The 22,371-nt window shown below is 37.2% G+C and overlaps 1 protein-coding gene across 2 annotated transcripts in view; it reads right to left on the bottom strand.

The window, feature by feature from the left end:
• Positions 1 to 22,371, bottom strand: part of FMN2 (formin 2) — a 393,006-nt gene that overhangs the window by 134,770 nt on the left and 235,865 nt on the right. The gene's annotated exons all lie outside the window — the stretch shown is intronic.

Here is a 22,371-nt window from a genome sequence, read left to right as displayed (position 1 = left end):
AAGGTTGATTTTTCTGCTGAATATTCTTTTTGACACAAAAATGGTTTTAGGCTTCTTTTCTTCCAAAATATCTTCTTTTACCATTTATAATTACAAGCTAAAAGTCTGTCATCCTGAATTTGTTTCTTTGTAGGAAAGTTTCTTCTGCATTTTTAATATATGGTGGAAGATTTTACAGACATGGAGAAACACGCATCTATTCTTCTTTATGAAAAATTTGGATGCTTTATATTTGCAGTCTTTATTTTATAACTCATAAAGATGTTTCAAAACATCCAAATACAGTACTTCAATGCATTGAGAAGTGTGAGTAGACAACCATATTTTGAATTTGAGTCTAATTTTCAGAATTTAAAATTATTATTTTAATTATTATTATTTTTTTGTTTAAACATTAAAGCAGTTTAGCCAAGAACTACTGTATGAGATACACTCTAATAGGTTTATAGAAACTAAAGATTTCATCTGAAAAACAGCTATGTTCTGTTTTGCATTCACTGATTCTCTTGAAATGCAGGTTTCAGGTGATGGTATTAACTAGCAAAGACTAGTTCTTCAAATGAAGTTTCATTTTTTTTTTATTTTTTAAAACTGCTCACTTTTTATTTTATTCATTTATTTTTAAGTAAGCTCTATGCCCACTGTGGGGCTTGAACTCACAATCCCGAAATCAAGAGTCGCATGCTCTACTGACTGAGCCAGCCATGAACCCTCAAATGAAGCTTCTTTTAACAGCGGAAGAGGGTTTGAAGACAGATCAGTAGATCTTCTGAGGGTTTTTATTGAAAATAAAATTTGCGTTTGAAATACAATGCAACAAAAGATCCAAAGAATTAAAAAGCATGAATTTAATGGAAATATCCCAAGCTACTCCAAAGTTTTAGAACCTGCTTCTAGAATCTCAACTGTATAGTAATCTTGCTTTTTCCCACCAGTTTATTGTGACCTGGCCCAAGAATTTTAGGGAGGTAAACACCACCTATCATAGTTACTGTCCATAAGAGTCTGCCCCACAGATCCCATCATTATACCACTTAAAACCAACTAACGAGATGGCTGTTAATAAAGACAATGCTCATCTTTCTGGCAAATGAGTGCCCAGGGCAATATTATAAAAGAATATTAAAATTAAGAATATTGATAAGACAAGGGTTATTTTAAGACATGGAGGTCTGCACCAAAATACAGTATATAAAGAGTTCCAGTCCATATAACCTCTCTATTCTTTTTTTAATTTAACTTTTAGTTAATTAACACACAATGCAATATTGGTTTCAGGAGTAGAATTCAGTGATTCATATCTTACATACAACACGCAGTGTTCATCACAAGTACCCTTCTTAATGCCCATCACCCATCTAGCCCATCTCCCACCCATCTCCCTCTGTCAACCCTCAGTTTGTTCTCAATCATTAGGAATTTCTTGTGGTTTGTTTCTCTCTCTTCTTTTTTTCCCTCCTTCCCATATGTTCATCTGTTTTGTTTCTTTAATTCCACATATGAGTGAAATCATATGATATTTGTCTCTTTCTGATTGACTTATTTCGCTTAGCAGAGCAGAAAATTAGTCTGCTGTCTTCAAACTCAATCACATTCAATACCCAAACGTCGACAGGGAGAAAAAAAATCTACAATCTGATGAAGTAATTAAGTTTCTTGGTTTAATTTTTGTTTTTAGAACCTTAGATAACCTGACATAGACTCAACCTAGTTGAGTGCTGGTATGAGCAGGTGAATGATCAGAAGCTGACTCCATGCACTCAGTAAATTTCTCTGGCTCTTAAATAAAAACACATAAAATCTGAACAAACAACTATGAGAGAAAAAAAAAATATGGTTAAGGTAAATCATCATAATAATCAAATATAGGAGAGAAAGATAAAATGCCCCAATGTCTTGAGAATAAAGTGACTTTCTGGCAAAACTGTAGAGTTATTCCCCAAATTATTCAGTATACATGAATTACAAATTGCATGGCCCTTGACACTTATGCTCTATCAGACCATTTCTGCTGACTTCAGAAAGAAAAGTTGCCCAGGGTTGACAGTGCTGCTTTATGGATGATAAGGAAGTAAATGCCACTCCATTCCACACCATACCTGGCCCCTGGGCTCTCTAAACAATAGAAATTAATCAGAGGCCAAACAGGAGTTTCAGGCAAGGCTTTATTGGGGCTTATGGCAGAGAACAAAGAAGATAGCACAAAAGAAAAGTGTCCTCGGGCTGACTCCTGGAGGAGAGGCCAGGGAGAATGTTTTAAATAAACTTAGGCAGGACTATGTGTCTGTTTTTGTGCCATTACCATGCTGTCTTGGTGATTACAGCTTTGTAGTAGAGGCTGAAGTCCGGGATTGTGATGCCTCCCGCTTTGGTCTTCTTCTTCAACATTACTTTGGCTATTCGGGGTCTTTTGTGGTTCCATACAAATTTTAGGATTGCTTGTTCTAGCTTCAAGAAGAATGCTGGTGCAATTTTGATTGGGATTGCACTGAATGTGTAGATTGCTTTGGTTAGTATTGACATTTTAACAATATTTATTCTTCCAATCCATAAGCATGGAATGTTTTTCCATTTCTTTGTATCTTCTTCAATTTCCTTCATAAGTTTTCTATAGTTTTCAGCACAGATCTTTTACATCTTTGGTTAGGTTTATTCCTAGGTATTTTATGCTTCTTGGTGCAATTGTGAATGGGATCAGTTTCTTTATTTGTCTTTCTGTTGGTTCATTAGTAGTGTATAAGAAGGCAACTTATTTCTGTACATTAATTTTGTATGCTGCGACTTTGCTGAATTTATGTATAAGTTCTAGCAAAATTTTGGTGGAGTCTATTGGGTTTTCCATGTATAATATCATGTCATCTGCAAAAAGTGAAAGCTTGACTTCATCTTTGCCAATTTTGATGCCTTTGATTTCCTTTTGTTGTCTGATTGCTGATGCTAGCACTTTCAACACTATGTTAAACAATAGACCAATGGAATAGAATAGAGACTCCAGAATTGGACCCACAAAAATATGGCCAATAATCTTTGACAAAACAGGAAAGAATATCCAATGGAAAAAAGACAGTCTCTTTAACAAATGGTGCTGGGAGAACTGGACAGCAACATGCAGAAGAATGAAACTAGACCACTTTCTTACACCATTCACAAAAATAAACTCAAAATGGATGAAAGACCTGAATGTGAGACAGGAAACTATCAAAACCCTAGAGGAGAAAGCATGAAAAACCTCTCTGACCTCAACCGCAGCAATTTCTTACTCGACACCCAAAGGCAAGGGAATTAAAAGCAAAAATGAACTATTGGGACCTCATGAAGGCAAAAAACTTCTGCACTGCAAAGGAAACAATCAACAAAACTAAAAGGCAACCGATGGAATGGGAAAAGATATTTGCAAATGACATATCAGACAAAGGGCTAGTGTCCAAAATCTATGAACAACTCACCAAACTCCACACCCGAAAAACAAATAATCCGGTGAAGAAATGGGCAGAAGACATGAATAGACACTTCTCTAAAGAAGACATCCAGGGGCGCCTGGGTGGCTCAGTCGGTTAAGCGGCCGACTTCGGCTCAGGTCATGATCTCGCGGTCCGTGAGTTCGAGCCCCGCGTCGGGCTCTGTGCTGACCACTCATAGCCTGGAGCCTGTTTCAGATTCTGTGTCTCCCTCTCTCTGACCCTCCCCCGTTCATGCTCTGTCTCTCTCTGTCTCAAAAATAAATAAACGTTAAAAAATAAAGAAAGAAAGAAAGAAAGAAAGAAAGAAAGAAAGAAAGAAGACATTCAGATGGCCAACAGGCACATGAAAAGATGCTCAATGTCGCTCCTCATCAGGGAAATACAAATCAAAACCACACTGAGATACTACCTCATGCCAGTCAGAGTGGCTAAAATGAACAAATCAGGAAACTATGGATGCTGGAGAGGATGTGGAGAAATGGGAACCCTCTTGAACTGCTGGTGGGAATGCAAACTGGTGCAGCCGCTCTGGAAAACAGTGTGGAGGTTCCTTCAAACAATTAAAAATAGATCTATCCTATGACCCAGCAACAGCACTGCTAAGAATTTACCCAAGGGATACAGGTGTGCTGATGCATAGGGGCACTTGTACCCAATGTTTATGGCAGCACTCTCAACAATAGCCAAATTATGGAAAGAGCCTAAATTTCCATCAACTGATGAATGGATAAAGAAGTTGTGGTTTATATATACAATGGAATACTACTTGGCAATGAGAAAGAATGAAATATGGCCTTTTGTAGCAACATGGATGGAACTGGAGAGTGTTATGCTAAGTGAACTAAGTCATACAGAGAAAGACAGATACCATATGTTTCACTCTTATGTGGATCCTGAGAAATTTGACAGAAGACCAAGGGGGAGGGAAAGAAAAAAAAAAAGAGGTTAGAGTGGGAGAGAGCCAAAGGATAAGAGACTCTTAAAAACTGAGAACAAACTGAGGGTTGATGGGGGGTGGGAGGGAGAGGAGGGTAGGTGATGGGTATTGAAGAGGGCATCTTTTGGGATGAGCACTGGGTTTGTATGGAAACCAATTTGACAATAAATTTCATACATTAAAAAAAACTGAGAATAAACTGAGGGTTGATGTGGGTGGGAGGGAGGGGAAAGTGGGTGATGGGGATTGAGGAGGGCACCTGTTGAGATGAGCACTGGGTGTTGTATGGAAACCAATTTGACAATAAATTTCATATTAAAAAAAAAAAGAAACTTAAGCAGGAAAAGGGTGACATCTAAGCATGTAGAGGTGGGAATTTATTAGCACCTGTGCATTTAAAGGTCATGCTTCTTCATGCATTGTGTATCTAATTACCATGTTAAATCTCCACCCCTGGACATGATTTTTTAGTATTATAATGAGGGGAAAAGTTGGTGAAAAGTCAAGGCTGGGGTCAATCCTGGCATATACTGCTTTGGTCTGGTGGTAAGTATCCTTCCTCCACATTCCTGCAAGATGTGCTGCTACACAGGAGACATAAAGTCTCAGCATTTTTTTTCTTATGGAGGCAGCCAAGGAACACTGGATTTCACAGTCAGGGTTGAGGGGACCTGAGTACAGTCTCTGTTTTGTCTCATATCCATGACCCAAAAACTCCCTTCTTCTTCCCATGCTAAGTATCACAGAACTTCCAAATACAGGCATATGTTACTTTATGGCATTAAAAATAAAATCAATTTTTTAAAAAAAATCACTGCCCATCTTATCACAAAAGTCTTAACTATAGCAAAGCTATCAAACTTATGGAGGCAGACATAAAATTTCCAAAATTCCAATGTTACTTCAGAGCTTGAATTTTATCGTTGGCAACAACCAGCTGGTATCCTCAAAGTAATCACTTAACTTTGTTCATTTTCAAGAAAATGTCTACCAAATGTCAGTGTATTAATAATCACAGTTTGCCGGTTGGATTTTCAAATAGAGATGGTGTCCAATGAAAAAGGACTACCTTAATTTACAATAAGTACTTTTATCACAGGAACTGTTGTACTTTGCTGCCCAGGAGAAACACTCTGTGTGTACTTTCCATTTTGTCACACAGAGTATTAAAAACACAGATACTCAAGAGTTGAGTTTTCATAAATTTTCACTGTTCATTAAGGACATTGGCTTTTTTCCCCATGCAAGTGCATGGCAGTGAAGAATTACAATGACGTCTAAGTGTAGTGCCACTGCCTTGATTCAGGTGGAGATGTCAGAATGTTTACCTTTCACTGCTTTTGAACCATCAGTACCAACATTTACACTGTCAGAAAAACAAATAACATCTTAGTGTTATTATGCAAGTCATTTTTATCTTGTAGACCCCCTTTGAAAAAAATGCAGAAACCCCGGGCACCCATGGAGCAGACCTTGGGAACGGACATTTGGTAAAACTTTCCTATCAAACTGATGATTAAATTATCTTTGGCATTCACAAGACTCATACACCTCCAGGAACAAAAAATTCATTGTCACTCTAAATTGACCATTACATCTTTAAAAAACACTGTCCAAAAACAAGACACAACGAAAACACAGCTCCTTTATATTAAACAAAAATATTTCCTCCGCTTTCAGACGTTGGTTCTTGCTCTACTCTCTGGGGTCAAGTGCAAAGTTCTTTCAAATATTTGGGAAAGCTAAATTTTTCCTCCTTTGCCGTCTGTGCTAAGTACTTTGGTTCTTCACAATTTATCTGATATAAATGTGAGCCTATCATGATCGTAGTTGCTGTCTGAGTATGTTTCTGATGACTTACAAATGAGGCACACACAATGGAGCATCATGTCATTCTCCCACTGTACAGTCTGATTCTCAAGTCCACCATTCCAGAAAGCCTGCTGCTGTTAGTGCAGCTTGAGATTAAGAACACTATTTGGAAGAGCCCGATATCCTTTAAGTTACCAGTAGTCTGATATTTTTTCATGTTTATAGGCTCTCTGTTTCTCTTATTCTGTATTTATGAAATTCATTATTTTGGACTGAAGCATAACAACACATTTGTATTTGTTTTCTGTATACAATAAACTATCCTAAGATTTTGTAGCTTGAAATCACAATTTTGTCATCCTATGGGGCAAAATATACTTTGGGCTAGGGTAGCATGAACTTCAGAAAAAAGAGGAGGTAAGATCTATGTTTTGAAGAATATGTGGGCTCTAGATAGATGGAGAGTTAATGTCATTGATTTGCCTCTAAATTTGCTCTGCTTCTTATACTCCCAGTCACTGTTGAAGGCACAGGCGTCTAGCCAATAACTTATACCACGACACCAGATCTTCTACCTGGAATGTGCATCATTCACGTTGGCTTGCTGCTCTCAGCTTGGTTAGAAATGACCTCCTCTGGAAAGCCTGCCTCAATCACCTTGATCTCCATTACAATTATTCTCTCTCCCAAATGATAACACAGAACCTTCTATTTGCTTTCTGTTACGCTATGCTTATCACACGATCCTATTGGTGATACAAATATATGCCTACACCTTCTATTGACAGGAGCTTTTTGATGAGAAGGGCCATGTCTTAGGTATCTCTATGGTCCTAGTAACTAGTATGGTTTATGGTATATGGTTGACAGTCAATAATACTTTTCTAAACACTGAAAAATTATGTCAGTAATTAAACATAACAAAAGAAGGCCTCTGAGTCATGGAGAAGAGACAGGAAAAAGAGAGGGGATAATGAAAGAACAATATAAGAAGTATTGAGGACATAATGATATGCAGATAATGCCAGCTGTTTATCATCATCGTAAGAGTATAATGAGGGTTCCTGTGAGGTCATTTGAACTCCAAAATAGATACTGTGCATGCATGAAACAGAATTAGTCATTTCAAATGCTAGTGCACAAATAGGTAAGTAAAAATAATGCTAGGCTTGGCAAAAGTACATATGAATTCACTCATTTATACCTTCACTCAACACAATTCTCTTGTGTACCTATCAGCAGAAATACTTAAGTGTGAAAAGGTACAGGAAGCAGAACTAACACATAATAGGTTTTTAAGCAACGTTAATCAACTCAGCAAGATTCTGCTATTCATTAATATATCATAACCAACTGTTTCCTGCCTATCATCTTGGCTTGTTCTTGCAAAACATGAGAGATCGAGCAAAAGTCTATTATTTTCTCTCTGCTAAAGCCCCAAATTATTGTTCTTAACAGCAACCACACAACTTATGTCAAACTAGTGGTTATAAATTTGTACCAGATTAATCCACAGGTCATCTGGACACTTTTGGCTTTGGCCTTCAAATTAAATTTAGTGTCAAGCGTTCTTCTCTTGCTGGTCTCTTGCTAGTGGACAAACACTTACACATCAATTAATAACATGAAGGAATTTCCAAGCTCCTAACATTCAAATCACAAACCTTCCCTCTTCCAGTCCCACTCACTTCCAGAATTAAATTGTTTCGGTCTCCTTCTTTGCACACCACTTCCCACACCCACCCAATTATCTGCAGATTTGTACCAGAATATCCTTTTCTCAACATTTACTGTGTTTGCCAATATTGAAGTGGACCTCAGTTGCTGCCAAGCTGGATGTTTTACCAGTTACCAAAGATCCATGACACTTAAAACCCAGGAACACTCTTCACCCAACCACTGGCCAAAGCGAACCCAGATTACAGGCTGTCATCACTGATTTCACCATAGATATTTGCCTCCACTACCCCTGACCCAGACACCCCCTTAAACTGAACCTTGCTATTCCAGCTTCTACAGAGAGGAAGAGATTGAGGAGTAAGTGGTGGAGAGGGAGGGAAGAACAATGAGATCAACTGGTATGCATTTCTACTGTATGCATTTCCACTGTCCGAGTCTATTAATGGTGTTAAGCAGATGTTTCTGAAACAGTGGTCCAGAGGACACAAACTGAGATTCCTGAGATTCATTAGGGATTGTTGTACACTGTGTCCATTTTTAAGACTCACATACTAAAAACTATTTCAACAGTGATCCTCACACTTAATTGATCACAAAACTCGTGCACGTGTGCGTGTGTGAGAGAGAGACAGACAGAGGAAATGACAGTAACACTCCCAAAGAGCCAGTGTTCTAAAGGATAGAAAGTAGAAACACGGTTCCTGGCCAAACTAGTAGTTCCTTTATTCAGTTTCTTCCAATATTCATAATAAAACTAAAGCTAATCTTTAAATCTTTACTTTTTTTTTCCTCAAACATCATCACCCCTGTCACTTTTATGTCTACTAGGTGACTTTGCCTCCTAATATTATTCCCTTTAATTATATCACATCATCTTTTCCTAGACATCTTCCTATCCCTCTGCTTAACCTTCTCAGTCTCCACTTTCAGGCCTGCATCCACTATCCAACCACTACATGGCAACTATCTTTAGCTCATGTTTTCCCTTATATCCAGACAGGCAATTACTTTCCCAACATTTTAACCTGGATATCTCAGAAGCATCTCAGACAACAAACAAACAAACAAACAAAAAAACACAGTCTAAAAATAAACTCATGTATCCTTCCCCCAGACATTCAGTAATCCTGATTCCAGTAAACTTGGAAAACTAGTGACCGGTCAGAAAGTTGGCTGTCATGCTGGATGTCTGTCTGTAATTCACGTCTACATCCTGTGAATCACCAAGTCCTGTCTCCATTTCCAATGCTCTCATCCTTTTCTAGACTACCACCACCTCTCCACTCAGCTACCTTGATACTCTGCCTGGTCTCTCCATAATCATCTCTCACTCTAACATATGTTCTACACAGCATCCAGTTTTTTAAATATGCTACTTAAAACTCTTTAAAGGTTAACTGTTATTCTTAGAATAATCCCACAGACCTTAAAGTACCTACAAAGCCTCGTGGTTCACCTCCACACACACGTCACCTCCCTCTGCATCCCATCTCATGCCATGTTCCCACACGCTGCATACATTCTGTTCTCCATGGCTGTCCTTCAGTTCCTCAAACAGACCACCATTCCTCTTTCATATATGCTGTGGATGTGAACAAATAGGGGCTGTACCAAGCAAGGATGCAGCAAAATTGGATCTTTCATATATTGCTGTTGACAATAGAAAATGGAGCAGCCATTCTGGAAAATAGTTCAGCAGTTTCATAAAAACGAAACAGGGGTGACCGGGTGGCTCAGTCAGTTAAGCGTCCAACTTCGATTCATGTCATGATCTCACAGGTTGTGGATTCAACCTTGCGTCGGGCTCTGTGCTGACAGCTCGGGGCCTGGAGCCTGCTTCAGATTCTGTCTCTCTCTCTCTCTCTCCAAAATAAATAAAACATTTAAAAACATTTAAAAAAAAACACTAAACTTACACTTAACCTACAAAACAGTAATCACGTTTCTGGGCATTAATTACAAAGAAAAGAAACTTAAATCTACACACAAAAGAAGTTAATGTACATGAATGTTCATAACAGTTTTACCCGTAATAGCGAAAAACTCAAAACAACCTAAATGTCCTTCAATGTATGAAACACATATTGGTACATTCATACAATGGAATACTACTCAGCAATGAAAAGAAATGAGCTTTTAATATACTCAACACTTGGATGGATCTGAAGGGAATTATGAGTAAAAAAAGCTGATTTTTTGCATATCATATGATTCCATTTATATAGTGTTCTCAAAATGATGAAACTACAGAGATGGAAAAGAGATTAATGACTGCCAAGGTTAGGAAAGGGAAAGGGAAGTTGGTTGGTATAATTATAAAAGGATAGCTTCAGGGATCTTTGTAGAGGTTGAATAATGCTACGTCTTGATTATAGTGATGTTTACGTGGATCAATGTGTGATAAGACTGCATAGGGCTATGTCTAGCTACACTCACGTGCACGCACACACACACGCACATACACACACACACACACACACATTAACACACAGAAGTGCTAAGGCTGCAGTTTTTTCATTTTACTTCAATTTTAAAAGTCTATATGTTATGGACATTGTGGAAGAAATAATCTTTCTGCACAGGACTGAGGACTTCTCAACAATTATGAGGGGAAATGCTTCTACATTATTAAAGGACCACTTAAAATACACTTTTGCACACTACACATTCAAGAGTTTATGGGTGGTCTATATACCACTTGTTGACTCATATTTTCTCTAATCTTGAACACTAGCTTCTTAAGAGATATCCTTCCTAGAGTCAACAGACAAAACTTCAGGCCCGCAGGTCTTTCTTCCTCAGGTACAATAAACAACTGGGATATCTTTAAATACCACAGGCTGAGGGCAATTTGCAAAAACGGTTGCCATATACACATAGCAATCTAAAGTTGTATGTCTAAAGGCTGAATGGCTCCTCAGAGACATGAAAACCTTAAACACTTAACCATATATTGGCATATATGTGAGTAAACAAGAAATTCAGAGCCAAATACACATGAAATGCCATCTGGAATCATTCAACTTCCTAAATAAGTTTATGAAGGAAAACATGATAGGAGTTTTATTATGAGAGTTGCCTATTTATTCCCTTACTAAATTTATTGCCCAGTTAAGTTTTAGTTGTTGTACTCATGTACAATAAGGAGGGAAGGCTGATGACCCTCTCAGGCTAATATGTCAAAACCATCAAATGTTATTCCTGTCATGCATAATTTCAAGTCACAGCCCAGCTTTAGCTAACCAAGGCTCTTAGCAGATACTTAAAACATTCAACGTTTGCTACCACTGAAAGTTTTCTACCTTATATGACCATACACAGGCCAAACCTGAAAGTCTTCTACATAAACTATCATATTCCCACTCATAAGTACATTCCTTTAACATCAGCAGAATAAAGGGATTCAAAGAAGGAATATGAACACTTAGGGCATTAGTCTGGAAAAATGTGGCTAGCCAACTGCACTATTTTTCTCATGCCCGCCTGCCACCATGGAAAATATTTAGTATATGCGTGTCAGAAGAGACTGTCCCCTCAGGAAAGCGGAGTAGTCATTAGAAAGTGAATGTGCAAAACTACTTTCTGTACCCTACTAAGCTACAAGGTTTGTTAATACCTCAAAGAGAGAAACGAGAGGCAGATCACAAAAGAATAGAATTTATACAAAAAGCAATGGCTGATGGATAGACAAGGCGCTTATAAACAATTTGACACCACACACACAAGGAGAGACAATCCATGTTCCGAGGGAAAACTTCCTAAGGGACCAAAAGAAGTTGCACTAAAGGGGCAGCAAAGCAAACGAGTGTTTCCATTATCAAAAAAGGTTTACATTTAGGATAAAACATAAGAAATAAAAGCAACATGGATCAAAGCTAGCGTTAAGCCAACATACAAGTGATTGCAAAAATTTTTATTTATTTACTAAGGATTTATTCCCCATCTACTTTTCTTTAAGATTTTTTAAATGTATATTTATTTTTGGGAGAGAAAGACAGACAGACAGACAGACAGACAGTCCTAGCAGGGGAGGGGCAGAGAGAGATGGAGACACAGAATCTAAAGCAGGCTCCAGGCTCTGAACTGTCAGCACAGAGCCTGATGCAGGGCTCAAACTCATGAGCCATGAGTTCATGACCGGAGCCAAAATCAGATGCTTAACAAACTGAGCCACCCAGGCACCCCTCTCTGTCTACTTTTATAAAGAATTTGAGGACAGCAGATCTTTTCTATCTCCCCTCTTCTCTTTGCAGGTAGTAGAAAACTTGGACATCTTGTAGTTTCAGGTCAGTACCTATTGAAGATAAGCTTATGATTTATAACAGGTCAGTAGCTGAACCAGAATTTCTCAGGGAACTGTGAAATCTGGCATATAGAATATAACAATCCTTCCTCTATTTTTTCCACTTAAGGTTTGTTTGTGCTCCTAACTACACACGGACACTACATCTCCCCTCCCCAACACACCACAGCCTTTATGACCTACCTCCCCTTTTAGGAGGAGGGACTTAAAGTGCACTATATTTTGTGTTGAGCTATTATTTCATTGAATGTTAGCACTAGAATTCATATGTGATAAATTTTTATGCATATTTATCTGCCCCACAAAAGAATACTCCACTGGCAGAAGGGGTAATAAGTACCCAGTGTATTTTCTAGAAGCATACCATATACAAAAACAGAGGTTACAAAACAAAATATGTAAGCATAAAGTGTTTTTCAAAGTATTAAACATTATTACTTTTATATAAATTATTTTAAATATTTAAATATTCAAGACTATACCTTCATACACATAATTATATAAGGAATTTTCCAGAAATGGAGCCACCAGACATATCTAAGAAAAAACATACTTCAACTTTACCAAGTGTTTGCCATTTTATCAAATTCTATAAGGAGTGATAAAGCCATTTTTAGCTGCTCCGTCTAAGGTAATTATAAATAAAAGGACAAATATCTGTCTATGTCATACTAACTTCTGGTTCAATAATTTTCAAGCATTTATCTAATTAAATGGATCATATAATATTGTGGGTTACTTTGTTACTTCTATTTTATATTATAGTACAGACATTACATGATTTAAGTTATACATGTAAATAGGTTGTATTATCCGTCAATTTCTTTTCAGGTTGGTAAAAAAAACTTATAAATATTTGTTAGAATAAGGAAGCATTGGATGGGACCACCTGGGAACCACCTGGGTGGCTCAGTTGGTTAAATATCTGACTTCGGCTCAGGTCATGATCTCACGGTTTGTGAGTTCGAGCCCCACATCGAGCTCTGTGCTGACAGCTCAGAGCCTGGAGCTTGCTTTGGATTCTGTGTCTCCGTCTTTCTCTGCACCCTACCCCAGTCATGCGTGCATGCTCGCTCTCTCTCTTTCTCTCTCTCTCTCAAAGTCAAATAAATATTTTTTAAAAAGAAGCATTGGATGGATAGGATGGAGAATTAGTAGCCTAGTCTAACAGGTGCCCATTCAGGATGACTCATCCTTCTGTAGGCAGCTCAGTTAGGGAGGAGACTCAAAAAGGAAAGGGTAACCTAGAGACCACATACTGAATTGTGAAGTGACATAGTAAATTTCAAGGGACTAGCTTCTGCACTGAGTCTAGTAACTTAAAACAAGTTGAATGGGAAGATGGGGGAGGGGGGAAGAAGGTCAGGAGCAGAAAGTAGTGCCATAGAGTTCTGATTATAATATCTCTTTCATCCTTTATTGGCATGTAAGGAAAACAATAATCTTGATGTGAAAATAGGTTAGCACTGGGGAAACATCAATCCAAGCAGTCAACAACTACATTTTACTTGGGGTAACAGATTCTGTAACACACTGTTAGAGATTTGGCTTTCTGTCACAGTGACAAGAAAGCAAGAGTATTTCCTCTATAAAGTAAACACTGTTCCTCAAATTAACTTTGTAGAATATCTGATCACAGTTACTCTTTCCTCCTTAATATATAGGCCATCATTAAAATAATGATTAAAACCTCAACATTTTTAAAGATACAGTTGACCCCCGAACAACAGGGGACTTGGGGGGCTAATTTCCCACACAGTCAAAAACTCACCTTTAACTCATCAAAACCCAACTACGAATAGCCTACAGTTGACTGGAAGCCTTAACCCTGACAAAAAGTCAATTAACACATATTTTGTATATGTATTATATATATATTATTTTAATAATATCTCACTTTTTCTTATTTTTTTTTCAATATTTCAAGACTACACAGTTCATCTGCAGGTTTTTTCAAATTGTTGCAAGTCTCCAAAACACTTTTCCAATGTATTTATTGAAAAAAAATTCTACATACAATTGGACCCATACAGTTCAAATACATGTTGTTCTAGTCAACTTTATTTATTTATAAAGAAAACTTGTCAGGGCACCTGGGTGGCCCAGTCAGTTAAGTGTCCGACTTTGGCTGAGGTCATGATCTCATAGTTTGTGAGTTCAAGTCCCGTGTCGGGCTCTGTGCTGACAGCTCAGAGCCTACAGCCTGCTGCAGACTCTGTGTCTCCCTCTCTCTCTCCGCCCCTTCCCTGCTTGTGCTCTGTCTCTCTCTCAAAAATAAACAAATATTCAAAAAAAAATCTTAAGAAAACTTGTCAAGGTTAGTGTTATAATTTTCACTTGGATTTATTTACAAAAAATAATTTCTTTGTAGTACTAACTGTGTGTCAAGGAAATATAATATTAAGGGGGAAAAACAGACCAAGAACTTTCAGGATGAGAGTAAAGATAATCAACATATAGTTGTAGAATATCTAAACCAAGTGCTCCACAGAGGAGGAATGTGTTGCTATAAGACTGTAATAGGAGGATTTGTGACAGGGAAGAATGCTTAAGGAAGGAAGGAGTACGAATTGGAGATTCAAAAACATTCACTAGGAGGAGATGGTAGTAGGAATTTTCTGTCTGAAAGATCAGTTTTGTTCATGCTGTTCTAGTGGAGGGACCAGGAGTTTCTGAGAAATAGAGAGGCCAGGTGGCTGAGGGGCAAACAGCTGGGCACATGCCGCAAAGAAGGTGAGAGAGAAGAGAAGTGCTCAGAGAACTTACCTGCAATAGTGAGTAGTCATAAGCTCTACAGGCCAATAGTGAATATGAAAACATTAAGTGTTCTCCAATACGTCAACATTTTAGATATCACCAAATTAAAATCTCATATTAAAATAAGGTGAAAATGTACATGAACAATCCTATGCCATTTCTTTCCAATGTAGCAGTGTTAATCATTTTGACTCTCATTTTCCAAGGAATTCACTGAGATAGTTACTTCATCTAAAAGAAACATAGCTATCAAAAATTCAGTCAATAATATGATTTGGCAGGCATTATCACATCTTAGATGAACAAAAAAGAAATGCGATTTCTGGTTTTTATTAAGTCTACAGAGTCAATCTGTAAGTGATTCAAGATCTAAAGATTTTCTTTTTTAATTCTGAAATTCACCTTAAGCACATTTTTAGTTGAAAATGAGCATACTTGCAGGGATTCCATGAACCAACTCAATAAAACAATGAAATATGAGAGTATGGTTTTAAAACAGCTACATGGAAAAAGCAAATACTCCTGTCACATTTGTTTGAAGAAACTAATGATTAAATGTTGCTTAAAACACGCATCAATTAAATACCTCTAGGAAGTTATGGGAACACAGATGGTTAATCCAATTCATTTTCATTACTGTAAGACGGTATATACTTTGGAGGATGCTATATCATGTGACATGTGCTATATCCTTCTTCCAGATTAAAGTCTATGGCATGTCAACTACCACCCTAAGTAAAGATTACTAAAACTATAAAGCGTGCCTGTGACATCCAATCCTGAGAAGTGTAAAGTTAAACGTCTAATTCTTTCTACCCTACTTTTTTTTTTCCTCCTTCTAATTGGATTAGAACTGTTTAATTACAAAGGGGTGTGGGATTGTTTTTTCTTCCTATATTTTATATATTTTTTCTTCACCTGAACTTCTAATAGGATTCACTTCAGGGTTTGGTTTAGTTTGAATAGTTAACAGTATTATCTCTTGAATATAAAATAAAGGAAAAATCGAGCCATTATCTGGGAAAACAAACAATGCAACTGATAGTTACACGTGGACATTTTTACAGACACCTTTTTCACTTGATGTTAATCACTCAAAACACTAAAGAAAAAAATAAGGACCCCACATCAATTATTCCTCCATCACCTCTCCACAGTCCATCACTCCCTACCTACTTGCAAACTCACCTGGCTACATAGGGAAGATGTATTAAGAATCGGGAGCAATAGGTATTTTTAACCAATTGTAAATATCATATACTGCTTAGGAAGAGACTTTACTCCCTGAACTCTATGGTACTCACTAACCCTAAATAAACTATAAAGAATTTTGTTTTAAAAAAAACTCAGTAGGATGCACTGTATTTAGTAACTATGTGGTTTCACTAGGTTTTAATTCCTCAGTAAACAGGAATTGGGCCCTCAGGATTGTGGTTTTTGAAATTAGGGTGTGTTTAGATTTGGAGACTGCCCAAAATTCATTCAAATCTAGAAGAGAAAGCTGACTGCCAAACATATGCAATGAGGGGAGAAAAAAAAGATTACATTCTAAATAAGGTTTGTATAACAAATACTTCCATCTGTTTCACAGAGATCAAATAGAACTACTTTAAGACAGTCCAATGACATTTAAGCATCTGGTAAAAAGAAAGCATGTATTTATGGGAAAGGATTCAGGTTAGTTATGCTTTTTTTTTTTTCCTCAAGGATAAGTAGTGGAATGGTAAATAACATTACTTTTCATATTTAAAAACAAAAATGAGTTTAAACATTACTCTATTTCTTATAGATAAAATTTAAACGTCCCTTCAAATATTATAAAGTTATTAAAGCAAAATTAAAACTCTATCCGGTAACTTTCAAACACTGCTTCGGATCTAAAATTAATAATTATAGTTATTTACGCAATAGAGTCTGAAAGATTTCCAGGGAGAACTCAAGCCAAGGATAAGTTCAACCGTACTACATTTTCCTTCAGGAGACACCTTGATAGGAGCAAGACTCATGTCATAATAAGATAGCAAACTTCCCCAAGCCTCAACCCTCCCTATCATCCATTCCCATTATTACTTCTCAGCCTTCAATTTGCCCCCACTGAACCCACCCTCAGATAAGACAGAGCTTTTAAAATTTCCTTCTTTACAGTGAACACAATGTTAACCTTTACCAGTAGGAAGCACTGGAGAGACTCTGCAGGAAGAAGGGGCTCATCTTCCTGATTCTGGCATGCAGGCCTTTGCCTTTCCTTCCTCCTGCTGCACAGATAATCAGCAGTATGGGTGTGTGAGGACATCTGGGTGTCCTCTGCCCAAGTAGCAGCAGCACATCGAGAGTGCGAACCTCATGGCAATCTGGTGTCTTTTTCACATCTGATGTGGATACTATGCACTATTGCATATGCACCAGCCATGGCTTATCTGTGACCTGAGGTTCTTTCCTGGACTCTAAACACGGACACTGTATACTCTGGGCTTCATTCTCTGTGCAGCATCCTGACTCCTGCATGTCTGCTCACCAGGGGTGGCTCACACACCACCCAGAAGTGTGTTTCCTGCTAGCTCAGAGACTGGGACCGACAATGACCCAGGCAAACCAGCGGGTTGCAGCCACACCTTCTCCAGGGAGAGCTGTACCCCAGCTTTAGTGAGAGAGCTCTCCTTTCAAGTTTACCCTTCCTTGGGTACTCTCTCTCAGCCCTGGGGTACCACTTAGAGTTATCTTTACATCCTTGTGCTCTCCTATCACAGGTTGATCATTCATTATAATAAACTTCAATATTCATTACTCCATGGTTCCTATTCCTTGATTGGACCCAGACCCATCCCACACCTACTTTCTGGCTTGAGACTACTAACTAGACAGGATATCCACATGTTCACTTGTATAAATGAACAGACAACTCAAACCTAACAGGACCAAAACAGCATTCTCATTTCCCTATCCTTTACCAAAGAATTTCCACATATCAATCAATGGCAACCCTATTGTTTTTATTGCTTGGGCCAAATTTCTTGAGTACACCGTTGATTCCTCTTTCTCAAAGTTTGTATCCAATAATCAATCAGCAAATTCTATTGACTTATTCTTCAAAATATTTCCAGAATCTGACCACTCTTCACCAGCTCCACTGCTTCTTCTATGGTCCAAGTCATTATCTTCTCTTACCTCCCTCCTAACAGTCTCTGGCATTTCATCTTGGCTCCCCATATCTATTCTTCAGTAGTCAAAGGTTTCCTTCTAAAATGTGACTCTTCTAAATAAAACTCTATGAGTATTAAATTCCCATTTTACTAAGAGTTAAGTCAAAATCTTACAAAGGCCTACAGGGCCCTAGAGAAGCTGGTCCGCTCAATACATCTTTGATTATCTCTAATAATACTCCCATCACTGGCACCATTTCATGTGGGCCTTCCCATTGTTACTTGAATACATCAGACTTGCTCATATGTTAGGCAGATACCATCCCTAGGACATCTCCATGGTTTCTCCTCCTCATCTCCTGCAATTCCTACTTAAAATTTTATCTTTAAATAACAACGATATTTTAAATTGTACCCACCATTCTGAGCAATCTCCACTCTCCTCAAATTGATTTTTTTCCTCCATAGCACAAAATAGATCAAACGCTGTACATGCATCTATTCTAGAAAACGCCACATTTGAGGTCTTAAAATAATCACACTGACTTCCTATAATGACTATTTATATCCATTATTATTATAAGTATCCTAAAATACTAAATTGATATTTTCATGCAATAATCCTTACAGTGAGAACTTTAAGTAGAAAAAACACATAAAAGGGCTAGATATTCAATTATTTGAATAAATGTAAGAAGGTAAGTAAGATAGTAACAATATTAAGTTACAATGATATAATAGATACTTCCTTGGCATTATATAATAGACATATTTCTGAAGGTCTGGGTTTGTTTCAACTGCTTTGTTAATATTTCCTAAACTACAAAATATGAAATTGTTCTCTCTACATTAATAATTTGATTGAAGGAAGGATTCAATTAAAAATACCCACCCAAGCACTGGGTGTTGTATGGAAACCAATTTGACAATAAATTTCATATATTGAAAAAAAAAAATACCCACCCATCTGAAGATTACCATTTAATTAGGCATATATTATGACTAGGTCTAATTAAATATATTATTATTACATAATATAATTAATTGTAAAATAATAAAATTAATTATATAAAATAATATTATTTATATAATACAGGTATATTAAAGTTTTATTTTTAACGTTAAGTTAATGATTCCCTCAACTTATTTTATTATGCAACACATTTTCCATTACAACCTAGAAGAACAATAGTGTTTCAGTGAATCTAGTTTAGAAACTGCAATACTGGGGAACACATGCTTGCAAAAATGAATAAATTTCTTCTCCAACTAAAACCAAATTGTATATCTCTTAGTACAGTAGAGAGAGTACTAAAATTCATTTAAGTGTTAAATTTTGTTCAGAAAATAGTTTAATACAATTACACAAATAAATAGTACACTGTGTTGTACAAGATACAATACAAAATTATCCTCTATACAAAAAATCAGGAAAATGTGACCACCTCAAAAAGAAGAAAATCTGCAGATGCAAACAGAAATGACTCATGTGTTCAAATTATCAGACAAGGATTTTAAAACAACTGCCATAAGTATGCTCCATGATATTAAAAAATATATTAAAAATGAGTAAAAAGATAAGGAATCTCAAACATAATCACAAAAATAGAACTTTATTAAAGAAATAAGAAAATGAAAATTCTAAAATAGAAAATTTCAATATTGAAAATAAAACGTTTTTACTAAATGGGTTGAAGTAAAGATGACAGAGGAAAGTCAGTGAAAGTATTCAATATAATGAACAGAGAGAAGAAAATATTGAAAAACAGATGAACAGAGTTGCAGGGATGACTGTGAAAATATCAAAAGGTCTAACATATGTATAATGGAAACTCAAAAAGAGAGGATTGAGAGAATAGGATGGAAAGAATATTTGAAAATTGAATGATGGAAGGTTGAAAAATTTCCAAATGTGATGAAAAATAAATATACACAATCAAGATGTGCATCAAAATCAGAGTAAATACAAAGAAAACAACACCTAAACCTGTTTTAATGTTACTATAAGAAACAGTGGAGGCCAGGGTCAAATGGAATATCTCATATGCACCAAGTAATTGTCAACTCAGATTTCTATATCCAAAGAAAAGCTCATTCAGGAATGAAAGTAAAAGAAAAACATTCTAAGATAAAAGAAAATAAGGAGACCTCACTATGGAAAGATCTGCATCCAAAGAATACTTACTCATACTGAAAAGAAATTATACTAGAGGGAAACCTGATCTTCAAGAAAAAAGGAAAAAGTAATGTTAGCAAGATGCTAAGAGGCTGTGGACTCTTCTTCCCCATATGGACACACAGATTCAACAACAACAACAACATCAACAACAACAACACATTTATCAGTTCACTTTGTGAGAAATCCAGAAACTAGATGAGAAGCTCCTTTACCATGGGCATGTGTGAAGCAAGCCATATTGAAACTGATAGGAAAAGTTGAGACACACTCTCATGATAATCTCCACGACTGGCATAGTACCATACAATTGGGAGACAACTCCCAGTATCTATCTTCTCCCTAAGGAGTAAAGATTTGGGACTGCACAGATAGTACTCCAATTTTTCTCACTACTATCAAAGGGTCTGGCTTCTAACTCACTTGTCTCTGAGAACTGAGAGAGCCCAGCATTCACTGGTCCCACAGGGTCTACAAAGAACAGAGTTGCAGTTTGAATGAGAGTATAGGCACTTGCCACATGTCCTCCTTCTGCCACCTGTCCTCCAGTGCACAGTGAGGAGCAAATTCCAGCTCCCAGCTTCTCCCTAAGAAGTAAGGGAGTTGGACTAGACACCTAGCATTACAACTTTTCTGGCTATTGCCAAAGAGATTGACTTCTAACTCACCTGTCTCTGACAGTCCTGTGGGGGGTCCAGGGAACATGTAACAGTTTGAAAAGCCTGTGTACACTTGCCACACAGCTACTTCCTGTAGTTCAGAACAGAACAAGCAGGCAATAAACTCTACCTCCCACCATGTCTTTGAGGGGTAAAGGAGTTGGAATATACATACAGCATCCCAACTTTTGGAGCGGCTTCTCAATACATTGGTTTCCATCTTGCCTGTCTCAGAGGACTAACGGGTCCTGGCATATTCTAGATACCTAGAGGCCTCTACAAAAATAGCAGTTTGGACTACCATGAATATTTAAGAGGCACTCATAATCCTTGGACAGGTGATTGGTAAGGGTCTTCTGTACAAGGCCAGGCTGTTTTGTCTAAAGCAAAAACCCTAACTCACAGAGTCAAGGAAAAGGAAGACATAGGGAAATAAGTTCCAAATAAAAGAATAAATGTCCAGAAAATAACTCTAATGAGATGGACATATATGATTTACCTGATAGAGAATTCAAAATGACTGTCTTAGGGGCGCCTGGGTGGCGCAGTCGGTTAAGCGTCCAACTTCAGTCAGGTCACGATCTCGCGGTCCGTGAGTTCGAGCCCCGCGTCAGGCTCTGGGCTGATGGCTCAGAGCCTGGAGCCTGTTTCCGATTCTGTGTCTCCCTCTCTCTCTGCCCCTCCCCCGTTCATGCTCTGTCTCTCTCTGTCCCAAAAATAAATAAACGTTGGAAAAAAAAAATTAAAAAAAAAAAAAATGACTGTCTTAAAGATGCTCACCGAGGTCAGGATAGCAATACATGAACAAAGTGAGAATTCCAACAAAGAGACAGCAACTATTAAAAAGGACCAAACACAAATCATAGAGCTAAATAATACAATAACTGAACTGAAAAATTCAGAAAAGGGATTAATATCACACTAGATTAAGCAGAAGAAAGTATCGGTATACTCAAAAACAGGTCATTGGAATTAATCCAGTAGGAGAAAGAAGCAAAAAGAAAAAAAAAATAAAAAAGAATGAGGATAATTTAAGGGACTTATGAGACAATGTAAGCAGACTGGTATACACATTATGGGAATGCCAATAGTTAGACAAGAAAGTAAAGGGGGCAGAAAGCTTATTTAAAGAAATAATGACTGAAAACTTCCAAAATCCTAGAAAAGATACAGATATCCAGTTTCATGAGGCTCAAAGAATCCCCCACAAGATCAATACAAAGAAGTTTACCCCAAGACACATTATAATCAAAGTGTCAAAAGTCAAATACAGAAAGAGAATTCTGAAGCAGTGAGAAAAAAGTGAATTGTCACAAATAAGAAAAAAATCCCTTAAGGGAATCAGCAAATTTCTGAGCAGACATAGTGTAAACCAAGAGAGTGAGATGATATATTCAAAGTGCTGAAAGAAAAAAAATTGTCAGTCAAGCATACCGTACTCAACAA

Source organism: Lynx rufus, unplaced genomic scaffold, assembly GCF_022079265.1.
Source record: "Lynx rufus isolate CCGP_SWC_20201006 ecotype Redwood Valley unplaced genomic scaffold, mLynRuf1.p SCAF_15, whole genome shotgun sequence".
In the NCBI taxonomy this organism is placed as follows: domain Eukaryota; kingdom Metazoa; phylum Chordata; class Mammalia; order Carnivora; family Felidae; genus Lynx; species Lynx rufus.
The sequence above is the reverse complement of the archived record's forward strand: the minus strand, read 5'-3'. Positions and strand labels throughout refer to the sequence as shown.